We start from the raw sequence: 26,592 nt of genomic DNA, 5'->3' as shown, positions 1-26,592 counted from the left end.
TTCTCAAGCTATCTTAATCCTGTTATCATACGTATTATGACTATTTTCATTATCGATGTTAATTATATCACACCTCCAGATCTTAAGAAGCTGCTTTTACCGACTGACCTTTTATATCCACGCCACACCTAACTGTGAGTCCTGGACTCTTTGAAACTCTGTAAGTACATCTTCATATATTTATATCATCTTTGTTTAAACTAAGTTCCCCCCGTTTTATATAAATTCTGTGAACCTCGGTCATTGCTATGCTATCATTTAGTTTAACAACATTGTTCCCTCTCTTAACAATGTAGTAGCACTTTAAACTACAGGTCATATAGGATATTATCTAAAACCACAGCTTTCTCTGCTTTGTCTATTCCCACCTTTTCTAACAAAGTATATCCTACCCCCATAAACGTATACTCCACATTATACAGGTGGCTTATTTTTGAAAACTATATGGTCAATATATGTATCGCTTTAAGAAAGTAACCTGTACACTTGACTTATCAACATTTTGTCTGTTATGAAATGCAATTTATGAATTGAAGTTCAAGATTAATATACTCAAATAATGTTTATCATTTTGGTGTCAATTAAAACAATTTTATGACGACCAATAGGTAAAGCTTTACCATCTATATGATCTGAAATGTAGAATTAAATAATGTTTATCAATCAATGTCAACTAAAAAAGATTTAAGGTAATCAACAGGTAAAGGGCTAACCATAAAGATGCTCTGAAGTGTATAAACATGTTAATAATGTCATGTATAAAATTTGCTTCACTACAGGTAAAGTTTAACCATCTATATGATCTGAAATGTATAATCAAGTAATGTCTATCGACTAATGTAAACTAAAAAAAGATCCAAGGTAATCAACAAGTAATAGAGCTAACTATTAACATGCTCTAAAATGTATAAACATGTCAATACTGAAATATATAACATTTGCCGTGTATATAAGAAATGTTACATCCCTGTAAAACCACTATACCTTGAAGTAATACAATTGTAAATGAAAAGAATCTCTACCACTATGATGACACATCTATACTGCCCTCAATGATTTGCTATAACTGTAAATAACATGTATGTCTGCCCTAAGTCCACTGTATATAATAAGGTTGTCGCTATTATAAAACTGTAAGAAATGTAAATAATTTGTATATATGTCTTCTTTTATATATTGCACATAATATGTTTGTGTTTGTAAATCTCATCCATATATCTTTTTATTGCTTATAGAACAATAGACGGCCACCTGAAGAAGGCTCAAGAGCCGAAACGCGCGTAGTGGTGTCTACTGCTTTGCCTTCATCACTGTATATATGTTTCATGTCTATTGATTTTGTATTCTCTTTTTTGTATTTTTTAATTCAAGACTATATAAAATTTAAACACATAATCACTTATAAAAACTATATATACAAAAAATAGTAGAAAACAAAAGAAAAATAGTCAACAACAATAAACAATAAAGCTCTACCAGAAATAATTTTGCTCATTGGTTTCTGTACACAAGTGGACTTTAATATACTGTTTCAGTCTAGGTTTTTATTTACAAAAAAACGCAAATTGTACTATTTAATCAATGTCTGTCACTTTGCTATAGGCCTTTCCTAACTCTGTTTCTTCCCTATGTATAGCAAGTGCTACTATATTATATAGGGGTCCCCTTTTTCCAAACATTGTTGGAGCGTTATCCAACACTAAGGGGGTTCCATTATACAAAAAGGGTCCCAGAACGCCCACTGCCAGTTTTAGGCAAATCGCACTGTTAGATGCAACTGAAAATAGTTTGCTAATAGCATCCTTCTCCATCCTCAGGATGGGCTTTTGGAAATAATTTTGTCCCGGCAGAGCAAGCAGGCTTTCGTAAGCATAGCGGCACATTAGATATTATTACCGCCTTGCAAATCCTGACTGAAAAATACCCAATGGGTAAGGAACTGGCCCTGTATACTACCTTTATAGATTTCCCCACAGCTTTCGACCGGGTAGACCGGGGAATGCTGGGGAGGAAATTGGATGGAATGGGGATCCCTAGGCATTTGCTGAGACTGATTACAGCATTGCACTCCTCAACTTGGACCCAGGTTTTGATGGGGTTAATCAGGGTCTGTCAAATAAAGTAGAGACTCATAATAGGTTGAAGTAAGAGTGCCTACTAGCCCTTTGCCTCTTCTCTCTTTATATCAATGACTTGCCAAGTAAGTTGGGGGCTGTGTATAGGGGACACCCCAAAATTAGGAACAATGAAACAGAGTTGTCTGCTTCATGCGGATGATGGTATCATGATGGATCTAACCCCGGTAGGACTCCAAAGGCCTCTTAATGAGTTGGCACGCTATGCGATGATTATTTAAAAAAAATAATCATAGCAAAAAGTAAAATCATGATTTTTAGATATCGGGGTGTAGAGTTAGGAAAAATATGTACTGGTCTGTGGGGAAAGGCAAAATTGATGTAGTGAATTTGTACCTGTTACTGGAAGAATTTTTACAAGCAGATGTTCGAGCAGTGATCATATTGACCAATGCCGAAGTAAGGCAATATCTCAGGCCTGCGCATTTGGTAGACTCTACAAATGTTGCAAACTAAGACACTTTGCACATCAGTACACAAAATTAAAATCCCGCCAGCTTGTGAATTAGCGTACGAATAGCAGTGTTTTATTTTTTAGAAGGTTGGGGCGTATTTGGCACCAGATCTGTAATTTGAATAGAGCAGCGCCTATAGCGGCAATCAGGCTTGAATTCAGGCTCCTCTCGATGTATGTGTCCCCAATGACTGCATGTTTCAGATGGAGTAATGTCTTACAGAACAGCGCTGAAAACCCTTTATTAACTAAGGCAGGATATATTTTCAAGCCTGAAGGGGAAGAGCGTTGCTTTTAAGAATCATGTGAAAGTTGCACTTTTATGTGGCATTGGGCTGAGTAGCGTAGGCTCTTTACCAAAACAAGCTTTGAAAATGTGAATTAAAAAGACCATTAATGAAGTCAGACGTAAAAGAAGTACTGCCTTGTGCTTAGGTCATTCTGGTAATGATACAATAGCTGGGAGTAGTATTTATAAACAACCTCAACTGTTTGTTGTATGGAATCTCGCTCACGGAGTGCGCAGACCTATCCTTTTGTTAAAGATGAATCTGCTGCGCCTGCAAATTTTAACAGGGACATGGGAAGGATTAGCCAGGTAGGACAGACTTTGTCATCTATGTGAAAGCTTGGTACAGGATTTAAACCATGTCTTATTTGTCTACCCCCTATTTCACCCATTACAACGTAGTTTATTGAGGCCATTCTATTTAAAATATAACATCGCCACAGCAGAGGAGGCCCGAGATTATATTTTTTTAAATATATTTTCGATAAGATTTAATTTGAAGAAGTAGACTCTGGTATGCTGAAGAGGGTCCTTGTTGGAAAATATTCACTGAATATTAAAATTAGAATGGCAGGGTCCTTGTATTAAATATTTGATGTTGTTATGGAATCTAATGGTACAATGTGAATTTACAACTCCCTAGTTAGTTGGCTCCCTAAAGGATCAAAGGATTAATGGAATTGGTGTAGCACTGACGCACCTGTACTTTTGATATCATGTATGCTGCTACATAAACTGCATCGCATAATGAATGCATTTGGCATCTTTTAGGGTACTGCTTTTATTTTTTCCCCTGGGGTCCATCTGAGCTCAATACACTATTTATTTTAAAAGACATTGTTGCAGGATGTTTTTGCGTTTGCAGTCTCAATTATCTTGTGAGCACATATAAATGTAGTATGTACAACAAAAACTGTTCCCGTTAGGTCTCTGTGTATACCTTGTACTTATATTATATATTGAATTTTAAGATGCTGTGTGAAGTTAACGTTTTTAGAGTATTTAAGGGTACAGTTGGGCCAAACTGTCTTATCAGTATTCCATTACAATGGTGAAATTGGTCAAATATCTGCATACTTGCACATTTAGTTGAAGCAAGCTGCTTATATCACATCTCAAATTGCTTCGACAAAATTGATGAATTTATGGTTTTGTGTGCATTTTAATTTGTTATTGTAATTATAGCTCTGGATGATTTGTTAAATCAGAAGCTTGTTACATAAGGGGATTGATGATGAAGCGGGACCCTACTGCAAGGCTTGACTTTGACAGACTGCATGAATCAGAACTGATGCATCAAGCCGTCAATGCTCACTCTACCCAGGGTGCTTTTCTGGTTGGTCCTGCAGCCGGCCTCCCCTCCAATGCATTCACCCTGAACTTTCCATCTACCCGGGTCTAGTGTGACCTCAGAAAACATTTTATCGCTATTGACTTCTAAGCACTATTTTTGGATTTCATCTTCAAAAATTCATATAACGAGCTCTCCGTATTGGATTTTTTTTTTCTTGGTCTTGTCTTACTCAGATAAACATTGTCTAATTTTCTAAACTAGTGTGGAGTATTTTTGTGGTATTTTCGCTATGTTACTGTAATTTAAGTGCTGCACAAATACTTGAAACATTGTGAGCAGACTTTGAGATACACCTAATCGTGTGCAGCAGTAATTATTTTAGGAGACTGCAGGCTCCTCCCCAGCATGCGGAATGGCTTATTCCTCACTGCCTTTGCTCACTGGCTAATCAATGAAGCTCTGTGGCTAGTGAACACTTGCCATGAGCCACAGCAAATTAGGTAAGCATGCACATTTTGTTTCAATGGTAATAACCTTTAAGGCCTAGATGTAGGTAATTTTATTTTACCACTTCTTAAATACCGAATTTTACAGATTCGGTATTTAAGAAGTGGTTAAATAGAGGGGGGGGGGGTGTAGGTATTACAGAATCGCTAAATACCGAATCGTTGAGATTCGGTATTTACCGATTCTGTAAATACCGATTCGGTAATGCCCATTGATTCCTATGGGCATTGAAGCCCATAGGAATCAATGGGCATTACCCAATCGGTATTTACTGATTCGGTAAATTCTGATTTTAGCAAGGATGCAGGGGGTGTCACTTTGACACCCTCTAGCACCCCAAATACAGGCATGTGTGCCATGTGGCACACAGACATGCCCTAAGGGCATGTCTGTCTGTCACATGGCATAGGTGTGCATGCACACATGTGCATGCACACCTGGATTCGGTATTTTACCACCCAATTGGATTGGGTGGTAAAATACCGAATCTGAAAGGCCTTTGGGAATCAGAAGAGTCCCACCTACATCTAGAAGTTACCGAATCGGTAAAAATACCGAATCAGTATTTTACCGAATCGGTAAATTTACTGATTCGGTAAATTTACAGATTCAGTAAAATTGGCCCCCTACATCCCAAAGACCCATTTACCGGTCGGTAACGGCCGAAATTGGCCGTTACCGGACGGTAAATGGCCACCTACATCTGGCCCTTAATGCATACTTTGTTTACTTTGAATGTAAAAATTAGAACTTCTAATGAAATGCCGAATAGGTGGCAGTTCCTTTGCCCTGGCTGCAGCATGTGTGGCAGCTATAGTTTTGGAGCCACTGTTCACTGGTGGGTGACCATTTCAGATACTCATACCTGGAATTGCCTATGACGCAATGTCAGTTTTGAGACAAAGACAGTGGAAATTACTTGGTGGCGGTTAATAATGGGGTCTATGCAGATTTAACTGAAGAGACAAATCATATAATACAGGATCACATAGGAGTAGGTGGAGCATTGCCACTTTAAAGTCTTTACAAACCAAGGGGAGTGGGCATTTGGTTCTGCACAATGCATTGAGACACGAACAGGCCAAAGGGAATGTGAATGATATATTATGCAGATGCCATGAAGTGCTTGCATTCCAAGGGAAGCTGGCCTGAAATTAGTTCTGACCATTATTTGGCATCCACAGGACAAGGGGGGCATAACTGGACCCCACCAGCTTTGAGTTGTATTGGTTTTAAGAAGTACTTACAAATGAGGATAGGATTGTGAGGGTTGCTGCAGTGTCACAGTGAGTTTAATGAGGAGTGAAAATGAGGTAAGAGTTGTGAAGCAGTAACCGAAGCCATGCATGGCAGATGGTTGGCTCGTATCTAATACCATGATCACGTGAGTGCAGTGGCAGGCGTTTGCCAACCTGGAGGTAGCAGACTTGTGCTATCTAGAAGGAAGGATCCGTCTCCAGAGAAAGCAAACAGGGGAACATGCTCAGTGGGATTTCCGTGTGATGTCACACTCTAGCACACTGTAAATATGTAAACGGTTAATCATTTTGATCAAAACACTTGTTTTTGGTGGTAGCAAAAATAAAAAAATAGGATTTGACATTATGCTGACTATGGAACTGCCAATCTAACAGTGTATGAGAAGTATGAATGGCAAGGATCAGCACTGTATTGACTCCATACTTCCTTTAACCTGGCACACGGGATGATTTGTTATTCTCTAAAGTCTTCAGGTTATTGACCTCCATAGCACAAAACATTTTTTTAAAGAAGAGTTCCTCTTTCAGCAACAGTATTTCTTGTTTTCTTTTTCCACAATATATCTACCTTCCATCTGTTTTATTGTCCTCTGAACCATCTTTATATTTTCAAACATAGCCTTCCATTTAATTGGAATCATCTGCTCCTCTACTGTAGTCCTGTTTTTAAACTTTGGTCTGCGATTTGCCTTCATCGTTCATGTTAGTTGGCATTTATGTGACTTGTTCCAAGGTTTTGTCCTATAATTGGAAACATATTGGTCCAAGTGCATCACTTCAGATCTAGCCCACTTTATCATTTCCATCTTATAATTATCCTGATGCTTTACCAGGAAACCTCAAGTATACGATACCCAGGCTCACTGAATCTCTAGCATGACCTGACCAAAGTGAATTATTAACCGATGACATTTATAACAAGTTACGTCAAGTGGCTTGGTGGTCTTAGTGCTTGTGCGTCTTGGCAGCTTTCCAAATTACCAAAAGTCAACATAACAATTTGCTCTAATTAACACAATTGCTTTCTCAAGAGTTCAGAATTGACAAATTCACATCCTATGGCCATACAAGTACGTAAACACAGGCCAGATTACCTGAAGGGCTATACACAATTTTACCAAATCACCTACCGTTTCTAAACCATGAAAACTAGATATTCAGTGATAGCATGAAAAGTACTGTGTGGCTGGGAGCATATATTAAGTTTTTGCATTTAAGCACATTAATACTTTATAGATGCAGGACAATATGGCATAGCTAAGATGTGAATCTATGGGTTATTTGCTTTGCACAAACCAATATTCTTTGTCTTATGGGAAACTCACAAAGCATTAAGCTGGGCGACAGTTGTATGATATTGAGTCATGTTAGCCGAGTAGAACTAATCTAAACCCCCTTGTGCCATCCTTAATATACCTCCGTTTTCCTATAAGAGTTTGACAGTTGCATTTTCTTCTCATTCTCACTGAAATAATAATGAATTATTGAATTAACCCACAGAAGCTTCAACACTTCTGCAAAGTTGTGCTTAAAAATAGGAATCCTCAACTTGTTTAAGCAATTGGATTAAAACATTATAATCACATTTGTGGTACATGAGTGAACTTTTTGCTGAAAGCTTCAACAAAACTTATTTGATGGTGCTTGGTGGTGGAAGTGATGTATTTTTTTAAATTGTCTCACAATGCCTCATATCGTTTGACTCTATGGAATTGGCTTGTTGGAACAATATGTTCACAAGCCTCTTAAATTAAGTGTTGCATTCACAGACAAACACAACACATATTATATACAACGCAGGGGAGAATGTATTAAACATTTAGCCATATATTACAGGCAGATTACAGAGAACCTGTACCAGGACTGCTGTGGACTGACTGACATTATCTACCATAGTTGGTTGTTTTCAGTCCACACAGGTGTATAGCTCTCCTTTCACTCCAGGGGGTTAAATCGACCCCCACCATGACCACCTATATCCGGTGCATATCAATGACTTACTCCTCTCTCGCTGACAGGTAGTTTCATTTGATGCCTGCTTTATCAGCAGACAAACAATAAATTGCTGAGATGTAATATCATTCTCTTAAGCTACAGATTAATCAGAGTGCAGAGCTTCTGTTACTTACAATCTGTGAAGTATGAAGGTGGGAAGCACAGCATCGTGCACATTACAGTAGCTATGAATAGATGTAATAGTATAAAAAATACCAATGTTCTTTGTACTTAAAATAAGAGGGACGGAAGCAGTCCACTCGTAGCATACCATATTGATAACAAGTATTACGTGTTTATCACTGTTGGAAAGAACAGAGATTGGTCAAGGAAGAGGATGGTTTTCACAAAGCCCTTTCATTGTCTTAGACGAAGATATGTTTTGTTTATTCCCTTAGATTTCAGTCAGACAGATTGCATCAAAACGTCTACTTGGTCAACACAACGAGTAAGAGAACCAAAGGTTTTTACTGCATGATCTAAATGTGCATGCCATGAGAATGTGCCAGATCACAAATGCAATTGTGCCAGTAATTAAGGTAATTATGGGGAACCCGAAGGAACATCGCATCTTAAAGTGCACGTTTTCAAAAAGACATGGACATAACCTTAGTCTTTGGGAACGTTTTCCAAGAAACTATCAATGTCATACCACATAGCACATAGCAGCAGGACCCACTACATCAGTCTAGTTAGAGCCATCCAATACTTCGGAGAGTTCCCACAAGGACCTACATGACAGTGAGAAATCTATACCCTACATTTTTGAAGTGGAAAGTTTGTTTCACGAAGTAGTGAGAACTACACTTGTAGCAATCTGAGAAAAAATAGGAACGTAGAAATATCTGTATTCGATTTAGCTTCACATTGTCCATATTGTTAAATACATGGAGGAGGCCTCCTGTATTAGACATAGTAAAATTCATTTCATTACATAATATCTGCTAACTTTATTTCGGCTTTTTACCATGGCCGTCAAGTATTTCATTAGGAGACAATCACATTTCTTAATAGTCAACTTGAAAAAAGTCCTTGTAACATAATCATATCTCCAGGTAAATGAGTATTTATCATGATTTTAAACTCTTATTTTATCATTTGTCTAATAACTGCTTCGTAGTGGATTCGAATCAATGTGATACACATACATCATCAATCTGTTTACTCAAAAAAACATCAAACAAATAATTTTAAAAAATAGAAACAGATATTTATAAAAATTACTAATTCATTACTGGAATATGACTATATCAAAATGCACTCATTAAACACTAATGATTGTTGTAATACATTTTAAAACACGCAAAGTATAGATAATTAAAATATTTTTAAGTAAGTGAGCCATCCGTACAGCATCCTTATTAGCATGGTAACAGTTTTCCTTGATTACGTGCTAAACATACATCCAGCTCTCACAGGTGCAATTTCAGCTGTATAACACGTACAAAGATGAGTCATACACATGAATCACAGAGAAAGAACCTGTAGTAATACACAACAATGCTGTCTATGGTTTGGCTCCATTCCTGAGTCAGATGGCTCATTTTCATGCCCTAGATTGAGCCATAGTTTTGACACTGATTTACTTTGGGTAATGGACATAGGTTCTCTTCATGGCTTAAAATCAGCTTTAGGGTGTTATAGTACAGTAACCCTGATTTTGTATTAATTTCTCACATGATCCCATGAGGACCTCGTTTAAAAAACATTGAATGTAAAAAATATTTATCAACATTGCCAACTCCTCAAGCAGTTTTCTCTCACATTTGTACCCTACAATTCCAACTCAACTTTTTTAATGACAGCTCTGAACTCAGTAACAATACGCATTTGAGTGGAAACCGTTAGGTTTGTAAGCAATATTAACAAATGTATGTCACATTTATTGTGATGGTACAAACGTTGTTGGTAGTCCAACCAGGAAGAGGAAATAACTATGGTGGTATATTGAGAAAGCAATTTCTGATCATACGACATAGTATATTTCAAAGAAAGCTGCTTAGGAAGACTCAGAGATTGACATATAAAATTTAACATCCCTAGTTCAGGACAGATTTTCAGAGACTTTCTACAGTCTATCATACTATTTTCTATGGATTGATTGAAGTTCACTTAAATTTTAAAATAGTGCACATCATTCCATTACAATCATTTTACATAGTTGCCAGAGTTATGAGAAATCTTTAAGACATTTTGTGATACTTTGGCTGTGAGCACATTTCTGTTTCAAGTACTATCCTTTGAGGATCTTGAACTTGTATATTTGCACACTTTGCTGTATAGCATAAGGAACCGAAAGAATCCTCACCCCTTCACAGACTTTGAGAACATTTCACTCTTATTGAATGCAGGCAGTTTGGGAAAGTGATTACTTGTTGTTAGTTGAATTTTATTGTGTGTTATTTATATTGCAGTTAATAAACCTGTCATTTGATTGAAATCACCAAGCCATATTTTATAATACAGAAAGTAGTTAGTTGTCAATAGTAAGACACACATTCTAGTTTTGAGCACCTTTGCCATATGTTTCATAGTTCATCATTGTGTTTCAGATTCTGCAAGATTCAGAGTTTTTAACGAGTTTAGAGAGTTGGACATACAGAAATGTTTTGAATGTATATTCTATGCAAAAATAGTAACAAATAGCTTATTGCTAGAAAGTTATTTATTACATGGTGTAGTTGTGTGACCTAACCATGTAAGAAAGTCACAAATCTGTATTAGATACGGACAGGTTACTTTGCAAAACAAACGCTCGTCAGGCTTTATCAAAGAAACAAGTGTGAAGCATTAAGAAGTACCATAACAGTTGAATAAGAAGAAGGCACAACGTAATACAAATCTGACCACAATTTAAAAGCAGGTTGTATTTTTATCTTTAAAAAAACAGATCATTGACAAGAATCCACCAGAGGGTTGCAAAGATATGATTTTTCAAAGAAACAATAAATCACTGTTTTTCACTTACCATAATAAATCACTGTTATCTACCACAACTGATGGTTTAGGGTTAGCAATAACATGTAACTTGAAAATTACATCAGGGAACCAGTCACAGGGATCAATAAGGTCCAGTCAAAAGCTTACCTTGCAAAGAAAATAGTCTCCAGTGCAGTGCCATGGTCTATGGGCAAACCGCCATAGGAATCATTGGAGTGGTCCTGATGCAGGATGCTGACGATGCTCAATCATGGTGAGGATGTTAAACTGGTGTCGCGGTCTTCCTGTGGCCAGGACACTCCTTGGTCCACGAACAGGGAGGGGAGATTTTGACCTCAATGGTCAATGTGCCACAAAGTGAAGTTTAGCACAAAACGAGTTGTCTCGGGTCCCAGTTACAGCAAAATCAGTGGCTCTATTTAACATGCAGTAACTTTAATGCTGGGTGACCAACATGTACTCTGATGACTCTGATATCTCTTCAGGATTCATCAAACTCGAGTGCTAGTTTTGAGGATCAGAACTCGGTCTGCCATGCCACACCTCGGCATCTAGGGGCGATCAGGCTTCTTGGTTCTGGGCTTTCAAGGGAGGAGGCTTTTTTAATCAATCAATCAATCAATCAATCAATCAATCAATCAATCAGTGAACCTATAAAGTGTGCTACTTACCCGTGAGAGTCTCAAGGTGCTGAGGGTGGGGGCGGGAGGGCGGTGCTGCTACTGCTCAAAGAGCCAGGTCTTGAGGAGCCTTCTGAAGGTGATCAGGTCTTGGGTCTGCCATAGATGGGTGGGGAGGGTGTTCCAGGTCTTGGCGGCGAGGAAAGAGAAGTATCTGCCACCAGAGGTCGTTGGTTGGATGTGCGGGACGGCGGCGACGGCAAGGCTGGTGGAGCGGAGCTGTCGGGAGGGGGTGTAGAAGTTGAGTCTGTCGTTCAGGGAGGCTGGTCTGGTGTTGTGGAGTGGTTTGTGTGTGTGGGTGAGGAGTTTGAAGGTGATCCTTTTGTTGAGGGGGAGCCAGTGCAGGCCTCTGAGGTGAGAGGTGATGTGGCTGCGGCGGGGGAATTTGAGGATCAGTCGGGCTGAGGCATTCTGGATGCGTTGTAGTCGTCGCAGGTGCTTGGCCGGAATTCCAGCATTGAGTGCGTTGCCGTAGTCCAGCCTGCTGCTGACGAGGGCTGCTTGGGTTACCGTTCTTCTGGTTTTGGTCGGTATCTATTTGTAGATCCTGCGAAGCATGCGGAGGGTGTTGTAGCAGGAGGAGGCTATGGCGTTGACATGCTTTGACATGGAGAGGGAGGAGTCGAGAATGATCCCAAGGTTGCGTGCGTGGTCCTTGGGTGTTGGAGCTGCTCCCAGTGTGGTCGGCCACCAGGAGTTGTCCCACGCAGAGGGGGGAGGCCTAGGATGAGGACCTCCGTCTTGTTCGAGTTCAGTTTCAGGCAGCTGCTCCTCATCCACTCGGCGACGGTGTTCATCCCTTCGTGGAGGTTGGTTCTGGCGGTGTGCGGGTCCTTGGTGAGGGAGAGGATGAGCTGGGTGTCGTTGGCGTAGAACATGATGTTCAGGTCATATTGGCAGGCCACTTGTGCGAGGTGGGCCATGTAGACGTAGGGTCGGGCTGAGGGATGAGCCCTGGGGTACGCCGCAGATAATGTTGGTGGCTTCGGAGCGGAAGGGCGGGAGGCGGACTCTCTGGGTTCTGCCAGAGAGGAAGGACGTGGTCCAGTCCAGGGCCTTCTTCTGGGTACCGGCTTCTTGGAGGTGTGTTCTTAGTGTGCGATGGCAGACCTTGTCGAAGGTGGCTGACAAGTCCAGGAGGATAAGGGCTGAAGTTTTTCAGTTGTCTAGCTGGCGCCTGATGTCGTCTGTGGTGGCGATGAGGGCAGACTCGGTGCTGTGGTTGCGTCTGAATCCGGACTAGGATGGGTCAAGAATGGTGTTGTCCTCGAGGTGGCGGGTCAGCTGCATGTTGGCGATTTTCTCGATGACCTTCACTCAGAAGGGGAGCAGGGAGATGGGCCGGAAGTTCCTGAGGTCTTTGGGGTCCGCCTTGGGCTTCTTGAGGAGGGTGTTGATTTCGGCGTGCTTCCAGCATTCCGGGAATGTTGCTGTGTCGAAGGAGATGTTGATGATCTTCTGCAATTGGAGTGCGATGGTTGCGTCTGCTTTGTTGAAAACGTGGTGTGGGCAGGGGTCTGATGGAGATCCTGAGATGATGGAGTTCATGACCTTGCGTGTCTCTTCATCGTTGGCGTGGGACCAGGAGGTCAGCGGGTTGGTGCAGGTGGCGTTCGGGGTGTGGTTTGTAGTGGCCAGGCTGATGAGGAGTTGAAGCTGTCATGGATGTCGGTGATATTGCGATGGAAGAAGGTGGCAAATGAGTCAAACATGTCTTGCGAGGGTGGGATGTCATAGGTGTTGGCGCTGGGGTTGGAGAGTTCCTTCACTATGTTGAAAAGTTCTTTGCAGTCTGGTTTTGAAGGACAATCTCTTGGCTGTTCTGATGAGGTGGTGATGTCAGCGAATGGCGTCCTTGTGGGCTGCATGGCTGTCTGGGGCATGGCTGTGAAGACATTTCTTCTCCAGCTTCCGGCATCTTTGTTTGGAGATCTGGAGTTCTTCGGTCAACCAGGCGGCTTTCTTGCTGGGGGGGTTGACGGAGGGTTTCTTGAACGGGGCGAGGGTGTTGGCGCAGTCATCGATCCACTGTCTGAAGTCTCGGGCGGGGGCGTCTGTGTTGGTTGGGTCGGTGGGTGGGTGGGTCCTGGGTGAGGGTGGAGGTTAACAGGTCCTCTGTGACTTTGCTCTTGAAGGTGAAGTGGATGCATCGAGGGTCAGTCCAGTGGCGTTCGGTGGTGTGGTGAAGGCGATGTGGGTGCTTGTGGAGAAGACGGGGTCGAGTGTGTGGCCGGCGGCGGGGGTGGGATTGGTGACAAGTTTTCGGAGGCCGAGGTTGGCGAGGTTGGCGATTAGGGCAATGGAGTTGTCGTCGTTGTCCTCGAGGTGGAAGTTCAGGTCCCCAAGGAGGATGTAGTCGGTGGAGGCGAGCGCGTGGTTACTGGCAAGGTCGGCGACAGAGTCGCAGAAGAGGGTCCGGGGGGTCTGTTGCAGGTGAAGCTGCAGGAGTGGCAGGAGAAGGGCCCGTGGGTGCGTTTTAGCTTGTATGGCCCTGTGGCTGTAACAGGGAGTCAGCTAACTGGCTCTTGAAGTCACATTCTCTGTCTCTTTGCTAGATACCACAGGCACAGTCCATTCGTTGCAAGCCTACGATGCAGCAAGTTCAGTCCTGATTTTGGTGCAGTGTCTCGTCTCTTTGCTGGGTCTAGTAAATAGCAGGGCAGACCTTCTTCGGTCCTCTATACAGTACAGATGTAATATGAGGTCTGGGTGCTGGGTTGCCACTTTTAGACACATTTTAAGTCCTTGTGAATGTTGCAACTATTAGCCAATGGTGTATCAGGCCACCTTCTGCCTAATCACAACTTCCTGCAAAGTGTGGCATCTGGCTAGCCAAGAATGCACTATTCTGATCAATACCAACACCACAGAACCCTTTTCTTGGTATGTAGAGCTCCATAGCCAATCCCAGAGGTGTGGCTAACTGGATGATTCATGACCATGGAAAACAGTTTGACAACAGCTTCTCCCTCTGACTATGATGCCAGCCTGTCTGCTAAAACAAAAGTGCAGTCCCTCTTGTGTGTCTACCATATCCCCATCAAAGGCAGCTTTCCCGTTGATAATTGGCTTTTGGGCTCACACCTTGTTAGGTCATTCTCACGGGAGAAGGTCACATCTCTTTCCTCAGAAGGCCATTTGAATTTTACCCTGAAAGTCGTTCACACCTCTACCCAGGAGTGCAGAAGGTTGTCTCAAGGACAGCTTCTTGTGTGCAACCAAAAACATTCAATGGAAACTTTGGGCAACAAAGTAGTAACTTTCTAAAGTGCCATTTGTGCAAAAGGTACATTAAAGTGAACTTCGGAATAAAGTCAGGTTTAATGGAATGATTTTTTATTGATATGTTTAAGTATTATATTTAGAAGCTCCATTAAGAAGTTAACACTACTGAGTAGTCAGCATGTAACTCGGTGGTCGCCTATAGGGGGTAGCAGCATTTCCATATTAAAAATGACAATTCAGCATTTTGCTATAACCAAGTTACCCACTATGATGCTTTCAGAGAAAATGCTCTCTCTGACTTGTATCTTTTTGGCTGGACAAGAAGCAATGTTATAGAATCACAAAACACGTGTTGGTATTTGTGTAATAACGCAACCATTTTGCCATTCGGATTTAATAATAGATGGATTGCTCTACTCTTTAATTTTATTGAGCAAAATAATGCATTCAATTTGTAACCACACAAATACAAACTTGAATGAACATAGGACCAATCTGTGACCTGTATTATTGGATAACTGAAGCTGTCAGAAAAAAAATTGGAATGCACCTTCATAGTCTCCTACTATAGCAAACAGCGAGACATGGGTGACTAAAGCCTGTGTGGAGGTCCACTAGTTAAGCAATCCATGCAGTCATCATGTAGGCTTAAAATATAGTCTCTCCAAAGTATACTAGTCTAGTATATATGATCTAGCCAGTAGTAAGCCCAAGATGATGTACCCTACAATATTTGTGAGGACACATACAATGTTTAAACAAGCTTATAATTGGTTGAGTAATGCCTTCCTCTAGTGACCCAAGGGTGTGATAAATACAATCTCCATGCAAGACAGTATTTGTACTCCATCTGCACAACAGAAATTTACTAGTGCAATATCCAAGACACACATTTGTTAGAAACAGGACTCGGATTGCTGCTGTTTCTTCAGAGTCAGAAACAGGCTTGAATTCTTAAGTAGTACTTGCTACTCTTACATAGCCTTTAAAAATAAAAGCTGGGTGCCCTGGTGTGAGGAGAGGAGCAGTAACCTGATCATGAAAAGGAAGAGCAAGAATCTTATTGATGCAGCCTGTGTTTAGGCTATCTCAAGGGACAAAATCACTGTATCTTGGAGCCCAGCTGTTTAAATCCGACCCATGAGAGGCGTCACAACAATTAGTCTTTATGTTCCAGAGATGACATTCTTAGAATGTATTTTTGGACTAGCTCTGACCTCAGTTTTAAATGGTTTGTTTTAATATCTTTGATATTAGTGAGACCCAGTTCCCATTTTGGTGATAGTTTTTTGGGTTACCTTGGTTTTAAGACTTAAAACCACGAGGGGTCAATCCATCAAGGAGTTCAGCCTTGCATCTAGAGTTACTGAGAAGCTAAGGTATGGGGCCCACTTTTCATAGCCAGCTTTATACCTTGTAGCATCCTGTCTGTCACAAACTTGATATTGCTTACAATCTTTCTGACAAACATGGCAGGGTCAATGCAAAGCCACTACAGAAATTAAGAAGCCCATGAGTATTCCCTACTCAAAATAATATCAGCTAACTCGGACAATTGACCAGTTACTGGCTGATTTCACTTCTTTCTGTTAGTGTTAAAATCATTGAAAAGGCTATCAACTAGGAGTTGATTGTTTCAGAAAAGGCTCAAGTCGCTTTGACCTGGATCAGTCGAAATCCACGGCACACACAGTACAGAATGAATTCACTGTGGGCATTGGATTATCTTGGCAATATGTGAAAATGTCAAAACATTACCAGTTTTCCCTATGTACAATCTTTAGATTAAGTAGAGTTTACAATAAAGAAATCATATTGGCACGTCTCTTTGCATGCATTATAAGTTTTGTTTACAACATGCAATTGCCAATGAAACACAGTATATATCAATTGAGACTGAACACATACAAGTCCATACACTAATCACCATTTTTAATTTCCACACAAGGCACACCTTACAATTATGAGTGCTAAATAGTTCCAGGTTAAGTTTAACACTTTGAGCCAGTTTTGAATTTTCGTTTTTAGGTCCATTATTGTAAAAGAACACTGAGTCATCTTTAGATATGTCCAAAATAAGTCACAATTGATACATTACTATTGAGGTACTGCTTAAATAACTGTGTGTGAGGAAGTGTATTTTTAGTTGAAGAGACTGAGTGGCCTCACCACGTAATATTCTCACCATTATTTATCAGGACCAGTCAAGTTTCTTTAAATCAAACTTTAGATCAGTCCTGGGTAGCTATGGCACAGCGCAGTCATGCATAACCCAGAGGAAAACAAGTGTAAAGCACTGATCAGTACCAAAGCAGTAAAAAGTGAGAAACAGGACACACTAAAAATCCTACTCCAATTCATACAAATAGTATAAATTGTTATCTTCAAATAGGCACTTACATGAAAAAACCCAGACAAAGGGAACTCGACTAATGATTTCAGCAAGATTTTATAAATCACTCCAAAACGTTTTAACAAGTTTGTAAATCACTGCTTTTCACTCTTAGTAGTCATCTATGAGCATCAAACATGAGGGCCTGGGGTAAAGTCAAAGCTTCAGGCCTACTGCAATGGAATTCAGTGTACCACGCTTCCTCTGCTTTGGTCCTGGTCAAAATTTTACCTTTGCTCTTTCAAACATTTCTGCCTTTTTTTCTCATTGACAGTGAACTTGGTTGGGTCCTACTCCTCTTGAGGTGTGTGTTGTGCTTGACAATGATGAACAGGCAAAGTGCAGTGGTCTGGTGAAGTCTTGTTTCTCGACTGTGTTCAAACCTACCCACATAGAATCAAGAAGTGGTATTCTACGAGCCTCAGATTCTGTGCCCCAAAATCATAGTCTTTTGTCTTTGACTTGAAGTTGCAGTTCTGTGGGGAGAAAGAGTACACTCTAGCACCAGTCCAGGGTTCAGGACCTGAGAGGCACTTCTTGGGGGCTATGATTCAATCTCAGGGGGGCTAAGCCAGGGGAGACCAAATCAAGTCCATTGGCTGCTGGTCAGCTGGGCCCTTTGCAGGAGCTGGATTCTTTCACTTTTGTGTCCTAGAAGCTTAACAGGAGGCTAGCCAATAAGCACTTTCAGTCCACTTACTGGTCTTTGCCACAAGTGGGAGCATCTTCAGCCCTTAGGGTCTCTCTCCACAAAGTTGACAATAGGAGTAGTTCTTCTCTTTTTAAAGTACGGTTCTAGTTCAGCAGGTGCAGCAGGTGCAGTCTTCCTTGGTGCACCCTTTCTTTCTGAGGTCAAAAGGTTCAGCTGTCAGCTGGTGCGATCCTTCATTTGTCCTTTCCAAGTCCAGCAGTGTTCTGACGCTGGAAGCCGGGAGTGCTAGTTTTATGACAATGTCAAATTTGTGGGTGTGGAGGAATCCACAGCCAATGTGGCTACACTTCACATAGGGCCTCTCTAGCCCTTCTATCATCTTTTCCTGTAGAGTTGGCACTAGTCAATTCCACAGTGCATCTCCCTGCCCCCATCCAAGATGTTGGGACTCTTGGACACTTTTTTACTTGGTCAGAGTTACTGGTACACCCCTGAGGTGTGTTCAGTATACCTAACCGGCCATCCTGCAAAACAGTAACTTCAATGCATTTCCCCCCTCTCGAGGAAATGCTAGCCTGTCTACCTACACAAAGAAGCAGGCAAGCTAAGGTGTGATTTACCTTTGCTTCTCAGGGACAGTGGCCCCTTTAAATTTGGGCCATCTACACCCATTGTACTTGGGCCATCCTCTCAGAACAAGGCAACACCTCCTCCCTCCTGCAGGCCTTTTGTTCCACTTCCTGGGAGTGTTTCACACTTCCTAGGAGGATGGCTGCAGGCTGCCTCAGGTGGCAACTTCTGCAGTTAATCACCAATGACTACCAGAACGTTGAGGCAGCATTTTGGTGATTTGTTGAGTGGTCCTAAATTGAGGTTAGCGCATAACTGCAATTCCATTTTAGTCAATGAGACCACCAGTCTCACTCCAGTGAAAAAGACAATTCTGAGGTTTTTCTGTCAGGACATGTCAAACTTAGAAGAAACATGTTTAGACTACTAGCATTAAAAAGGAGGCTTCTGACCTGGTCAAAAGTGTGGGGGGATACTGCATAAAGGGATTTATTAAACATCTTAAAACAGATCTTGTAAAAGTTCTATTTGTAGTACAGAGAGCTGCTTCTTCTAAAAAATCTAAACACTGTTTTTAATACATTTCTCCCCTGGGTAAAGAGCACTTGTTTAATGTATTCCTTTTCCAGACCAGGCTGATGCATTAAATGCAGTGCTGTTGCATAGAAGAAGTAACGACGTTGTATCCGCGTCTATGCATCTGTGGTGCATGGTATTGTACCTACCGTTTTTACCAATGAATTGTTCATTCTTACAAATTTCAATGACGATGGCTTCGGGGGTGTGCTCTGTGATAGGAAGGACATAAACTTCATGAACTCTTTAGTTACTGTAACACATCTACAAATGAGCATTGTTGTTTTTCATTTTACCGGTCTAACATTTGCATTGCTTCCTTGAACCTTATTGTTTCAAAATGAAAAAGATGCACAGAGTCAATCAAATTGCATGATACAGTGCACCCCAGGCCTTCCCCGAACCATATATCTTTATAAATGATGCAGGCTATGAGATGCCTATACGCGGAATTCCAGATTTGAATAGTATCTGCAAATTAATGAAACCTGTGCTCCTTGTACATTCTTTTTACTTCATTAGCATTCCAGCACGCTTCACAACCCGCTTCTCCCATCTCCCTGTTTATCTTTTCCACAAGCCTTCATTAGTTGCCTTTGCCTGACCTTCCCAGCCATTGGATCTGCAATTGAGACAAAAAATGGCGACCAAGAAGGTGAGGATAGACTTGCTGCTAATGCAGGATGTGAGGTCTGGTTAGAAATGGCAGCTATACTTGGAATGAAAATTCCACTTTATAATGATGTCTTGCATTTTAAGTCAATATTTAGATTGCAATCTATTTTAATCTGATGTAGCTAATGTACATTTTCACTTCATACATGTAGATATCATCCTAAATACTTCAAAGATCACAGTGGGAGGAGTGAGTAACTACTGAGATACCTGTTAGCCTTCTATTAACCACTGGTCAGTGTGATATCTGTGAGCCATAGTACCAACAAATATATCAGGCACTGCAGTCCCTTGACACCATTGACTTGCTTCACCCCACACTACAGTCCATAAGATGCCCATCAAGGCACAATGTCATTCACAACACAGTGCACAAAAAATGGCACTGCTCAGCCATTGTCTTAGCAAATTCTTTGAGCAGAAGTATAACTTAATACAGAACAAGGCTAGTACGTATGTGAACAGTAACTCCAAATGCTATTTCTGTACATTATAGAAATGCAACAGCGATGAAGTGTTTTACAACTGTTAATAAGATGAAAATGTAATAAATAAAGATGTATCTGCAATTATGGCCGGAAAGGAGGTTTCCCTCCTCCTGCAAAGTCAGATAAAGTTTCCACGTCAGGTGAATTGAATCCCACTGGGCCCACTTACTACAAATCAGGATTTCCTGCCACAGTCAGTTCCCTGAGCAAGAAATCCTGCAGCAGATTTACAAGAAACTGAAGCATCTGTAGAGATGCGTCAGTTTCCCTGCACCAGTCTGCGATACCCTTGCGCCACCATGGCTGCACCATATTTGCAATATGGCGCACCATGGCGCAAGGATTGACAGATGTGTCAGAAATTTTGATGCATCTGTTGGCCCAAAAGTCACACATTGCTGGAGTCTTGTCGCAAGCAGGGTGCAATTCCAGCAATGCATGTTGAGGCCTATACTTATTGTGCTGCGTCACTCCTTACATCTTCTCCAAGCAGGCGTAGGGTTTTGACACAGTGGCGTCCTAAAAGTGGGGCAGTGAAATCATGTAGATTTCACTGCGTCACTATTACGAGGCTTTGTTGCGTGGGAACACCCACTTTATACTTGATGCAGGTATAATGTGACGCAGGGCTTTACAACGTGACACATCTTCCTAGATACATCACATTGTACAACAGCTGCATTTTTTATGCCGCCGTTGTGTAACAAAGTGATGCAACTGCGGACAAAAGTGTCACAAGGGGCTTGTAAATCTGCCCCCGCAATCAAAAACACAGAGGCTGCCTGCAATGGTGGTAGTAGCAGTGTGAAGTGTGTGTGCAAGAGGGAAAAGGTGCTTAGTGGCTATTCTCTAGAGGGCCGCAGGGGGAAATTCACGAGGCAGGGAAAGGGAGTCAGGATTTTATTTCTTGGTTTGGAGGTCTGCTTGCCACCTGCACAGCCCTCTGCTCAGCAGGCACAGCTTCCATTGCCATGAAGGGCCAATGATACTGTCCTTTTTTAAGTCACTTAAATCATCACAATCCACAAAGCTTGTGACATTTTAGAAATGTTTTCGAAGGTGTGGGTCATGGAAATTCACAGCTTCACACATTCCTTTCTGCAATGCTCATACTTGATTAGAGGTGCAGATTTGAGTTTGTAATTGAGGGAAATGGCCGAATTCTTCCAGCTCTACATGTTGTATAATCGTTGCTGCTGAACACTATGGGGCATATTTGCAAGCCCCTATCGCTGCCAGAACTTCACTTTTGTTGTTGTTGCGGTGGCGATATGGGCTTCTCCTTATTTACAAGACAGTGTTAAGCCGCTTAACGCTGCCTTATAGATATGACACCTTTTCAATCTATACTTAGCGAGAAAGGGGGTGGGCAATGGGTGTTGTGGTGGGCGTTCTGCCTCCTGCAACACCGATTGATTTTGACATTGCTCCATACTTACAAGAGTAGCGTCAATATGGGGCAGTGCAAAATTAAGACCTGGGAAAATCTGGTCTTAACAGGTCGCAACCAGGGCCGGTCCTAGCCATGGGCGGTATGGGCAGCTGCCCAGGGCCTCGCGCTCAGGGGGCCCCGCCGCGGCGCCGGCCCCACAGTTGCGGGAGTGGATGGGAAAAGTGCTGCGCACAGCACTCTCACGCTCGCGCAGGGCCGCAGGCAGTAAGAGGCAGGGAAGAAGGGAACTAGTCCATCACTGTCTGCGCACTAACCCAGACTAACCCAGCATTTAACCTTTCCTTTCATGCAGCAATGGCACTTACCTGTGAAAGATGCACACATGCATCTGGTTCCTCATGTAGAGGTATGCAAGCTGCAGGCACCAATGCTACTGGAGCACACGCATATCTGTTTCCTCATGTTGTGGAGTGCAAGCTACAAGCACTGAAGCCGCTGGAGCATGCACGCATCCGTTTCCTCATGTAGCGGTGTGCAAGCTAAAAGCAATGATGTCACTAGAGCACACACGCTTTGGTTCCTCATGTTAGCGGTGTGAAAGCTGCAGGTACCAATGCCACTAGAGCACACGCATCTGGTTCCTCATGTAGCGGTGTGCAAGCTACAGGTACCGATGTCACTGAAGCACACACATATCTGGTTCCCCGTGTAGCGTGTGCAAGCTGCAGGTCCCGGTGTCAATGGAGCACACACGTATCTGGTTCCCCGTGTAGCGGTGTGCAAGCTGCAGCCAATAATGGTACCCAGGGCGGAAGACCAGAGGCATTGAACTTGGAATCAATTCCCCTCCTACCAGCAGTCCAATCCTCATCCAAGACGGTGATGTAAACGGGATCCCGTCTTGTATTGATCATCGAAGAAGATTCCGAATTGGCACATCTCCAGGCAGGCACAGCCCAATTCCTCTCTGTTGTTTTCCAAAAGACAACAAATTTTAGTTGTCCCAAACAATGTACCAAATCTCCTAAAGAGGAGAAATGCATATAAGTAAGCCATTCAATTGGGTGGAATCTACATAATCCACTCGAGTAATTGATAGGCCCTGAGGAGTGGAGGCTCTTCTTTTTGCCAAAGCAAAAACTCTGCCCCCCACTGCTGCATGTGTGAGTGAAGTGCGTTTAACAGAATGGAGTGCCCTGACTGCTGCAAAAGGATTGGCTGCGGTTTCATTAGCCTGCCAGGAGGCAGTGTGAAAACCATGAACTAGTTTTCCTGTTCTTTCTGGCTGTATTGCATCTTCTAGAATACTGTACTGTTGTACCGTTTTCACACATTATTTACACTTTGTCAAACAAAAGGTTTTGCCTTGTGTGTTTGCATTTCTCAGTCAGTGCCAGAATATAATTACGTCAAAGCATCAACACTTCTGGACTTTCTCAGCGCCTTGAGACCCTCTGGGTAAGTAGTGCGCTATATAAATTCAATGATTGATTGATTGATTGATTCTCAGCAGAGAGGCGCGGTATTAATAATGAGCAATATTATAGAACTACTTGTCCCCTACATAGCTATGTACGGCCAGATTTACTAATGCTTTTGTGCCAGTACAAGCGTCATGGAAGTGGTGCATAGCAGTGCAAAGTGGCGACAGGGATTCACTTTTACGCACAAAAGGTGTTTTGCTTTGGAAAGGTGGCCTTTTCACAGAGGCAAATCTACTTGGTGCTGCTTGGTGTCAAAGAGGTGTGTATGGGAATGAATCACCGCGCCTAGTGGAAATAATGCCGCTCCTCCCCCCACGCCCCCGCCCTCTCACCCCCTCCGAATCCCACACACTGCACGCCTGCTGCGGTGCACCGAGCACTTCCAGTGCATTGGACCCTTCTACGGGTGTTTTACATAGAAATGTGTACTGGAAGGGTTTGCTTCCAGTACAAACCGTGCAGTGTTCAGGACCTTTGCACTATGGCGTAATTCTGTGCACGGGTGCAAAGCTGCACCGCTCATCGGCAGTTAGCCTCTATTGAAATACGATTTCATCACCAATATTGTAAAACTTTGCAGAATAATATTCATAACAATAATAATAAATAAAGCACCTAATGCACACACGATTAAAAGAACAGCTAGCCAATTTGACTGTATTTGGTTATACCAGTTCAAAAATCCACGTTGTGACTCAAAGAATCATCATAAATTATTGCACTTAAGATGCAGGGAATGGAAGAGGTTTCTCGACAGGTAGAAAAAATAAATAAATGTACAAATGCACATTACTAAATGAGCCAAGTTGTTGAAGTGTACATCCACTTCAGTTCTGTCACTCTTCTGTGAACAGGGAAGATTGTGTCCCTGAAAGTGTGTGATCCCCGTCATTTAGACAAATGTGAGGCCAGCCCTTGAAATGGTGATTCACTAAACAGACTAAATGAAATGAAATAATATGAAAGTGAGACTTATAGAGCGTACTAATACCCTGAGGTGTCTAGGCGCTGGACTCTGAGCAAACAGGTAACCATCTAAATTGGTAAGCAGTGAAGAAAGGAAGCTACTGATTGAAAATCCAAGAAGTGTTAAGGCTTTTCTGAATGCTATCCGTTCAGGTGAAAGTGGAAGGGAGTTCCAGAGTCGTGATGTTCTGCCTACAAAGTTTCTTACACCCCATTGAGACTTTTTAAATTCAGGGACTACCAGATTGTGTGCCGCAGCCGAGCGGAGTGATCTTGGCGGGAATTTGGGGGCATGTCCAACTAATCATTCAAGGAGCCGGCAAGTGTTAAACTCATGGATATTTACTCACCTGTTTTCCATTCCCTCTACTTTTTGTCCATGTTACTGATATCCACATTAGTTTGCTTCACTGATGCCAAATAACTAAGATCAAAAGTCCTGCGAAGTCACTTTCTGTGATGTCACTTCTTGCGACGCAATATGCAATTGGAGGGGCCTCACATCTTCCCTTTCGCCCGGGGCCTCAGAAGGCCTAGGACCGGCTCTGGTCGCAACGATGAGAAATACTTTATTTCTCCCAATTTTTGTGCATTTATGTATGCTGCATTGTGCAGCACACTTAAAAACAGCGAAAAACCATGCCTGATTGTTTATGTACAGGAATGTGTCCCTTCCTGTACATAAATAATCATTTTAAAAATGATGAGTTGCAACTTCTATGTGCGCTGCACAAAGCAGCACACAGAGAAGTTACAAATCGCCATTTAAGATTGTTTATGTACAGGAAGGGACACCTTCCTGCAGATGCAGATAAACAATCATTTCTCACAATGCAGGCACCCTTGCACTATGGAGCAAGGGTACATGCTTTGGCTCTCGGCACCTGTAATTAACGCCAATGCAGGGGAAATGCAGGGCTGCATCATATTGTTGAATATGGTGCTGCCCTGCGTTTCAGAAGTGGCGGAGCGGGGCCATAAGCCAAAAAGGCTATCGCAGTCCTCCATCACCTCTTTGTAAATATGCCCCTATTTTATAAGATGCTAACTATACAGAAATGTTAATCATATTTACAAAATATAAACACTTAAAAAACATGCCACACATTTTTGAAAAGTTAAACTACTGTTGAGTTCTGCGCTAAACTCTACAAGCATACTTTTTGACATCAAAAATATGATGAAGATGTAGAAGCGAAAACTGATCTTCTGCAATATGCAGCATACATTATTAACACCCCCTGCAGAATGTTAAAGAGATGCATTCTTTTGCAATTTACCTCCCAATAATTGTTACTTTCCATGCTCGTTCTTATTTGTCCAACCTCTGAGGTTGCTTGGCAAAGGCCTTAACTGGTCTTCATCAACTTCAAAGCAGGTTAGTTGAATCGCACTGTCTAGTCACAGTTGAGGAAAGATGTGCCTGTGGTTGTTAAACATTTTTGAGAGACACCCCCTTTGGCTGACAAACCAATGTTCCAAGTAACACTGACTTTAGACAAAGGCATTATCTCGGACATTAGCCCGGGTTCCCCAAAGAAGCCAACACTTTCACATTCAGAACAGTTAGCTGGGCCTGATGTCAGGTCATATATCACTTGATGAATTCAGAAAGTCATGATTCAGAATTCATATAGAGGATTTTCACCTCAGTACCCATAGTTTGTGTGCGGTTTCTGATGCTAAATCTTCCAGTAAAGAGCAATGCGACCTTTTATATACTAGCCAAGCCAAAATACAAAGTACGAACTAACAATTACGAACTGAAGTCCTAGATACAGCATTAACCCGTACAAAGCTACTCAAGGTCTCTTTTTCTGAAAAATGAATAAAATGTATGACAATGAACCTTTAATTGAGGAGAAAAGCCATCATTCTTTCTTATTTTCTCCCTTTCTACTCTTTGGAGTGCTAACGAGATTCTGCAGTTAATATGGAGACAGCCTCCTGGTTATCTGGATAACCAATTTACCATATGTCACGATGGACTTTCAAGTATTTGGGGATGTGAGCGAGTGTTTCAAATCCAAGTTGAGCATAGCCAGACGCCTCCCAGGACAAGTCATCTGCGGTGCAGTAAATCTGAGGTGGTGTCAGGATATTTCACTCAGGCATCCTTGGAAATCACATGGAGACCGCATGCAGAGAGGGACTATGGAGGCGGGAGTGATTTTGCAGATTTAGTTTAGGGAACAGTAGGTGTACTAAACGTACAGAAAATAGGTATTAAATTGCATAGCTTCTAAAAATGTACTGATTTAATTAGACTAGGCAATTTCAATTCCGTTTGCATTTGTGGGCTTGTTTTATGTAAATAGTCTCGCGGTTTTTAGAAAACCACGTCTGAACTCAAGCCTTACTTTGAGCAGTCAAAAAAAGTCAGTGAAGCAATTGTTTTTTTTGGGCCGAAGACACCAACCTTTCAAGGAGACAATGGCTGGTCCTAGTACACAGACAAGTTCTGACTTGGAAGAAGTTGAATTGCTTAAGGCGCAAATGACTGGGAACTTCATTACTCATTCGCGTGAAATACACCTTCTGTCTGCGTTTGCATGTAACAGAATCCTACCTTTTTATTCTCACTGGCCAATCTGATTATTAACAGTAGCAGAAGAATA

This window comes from Lissotriton vulgaris, chromosome 1_1, assembly GCF_964263255.1.
Source record: "Lissotriton vulgaris chromosome 1_1, aLisVul1.2, whole genome shotgun sequence".
Classification (NCBI taxonomy): domain Eukaryota; kingdom Metazoa; phylum Chordata; class Amphibia; order Caudata; family Salamandridae; genus Lissotriton; species Lissotriton vulgaris.
Note: the sequence above shows the minus strand (reverse complement) of the source record.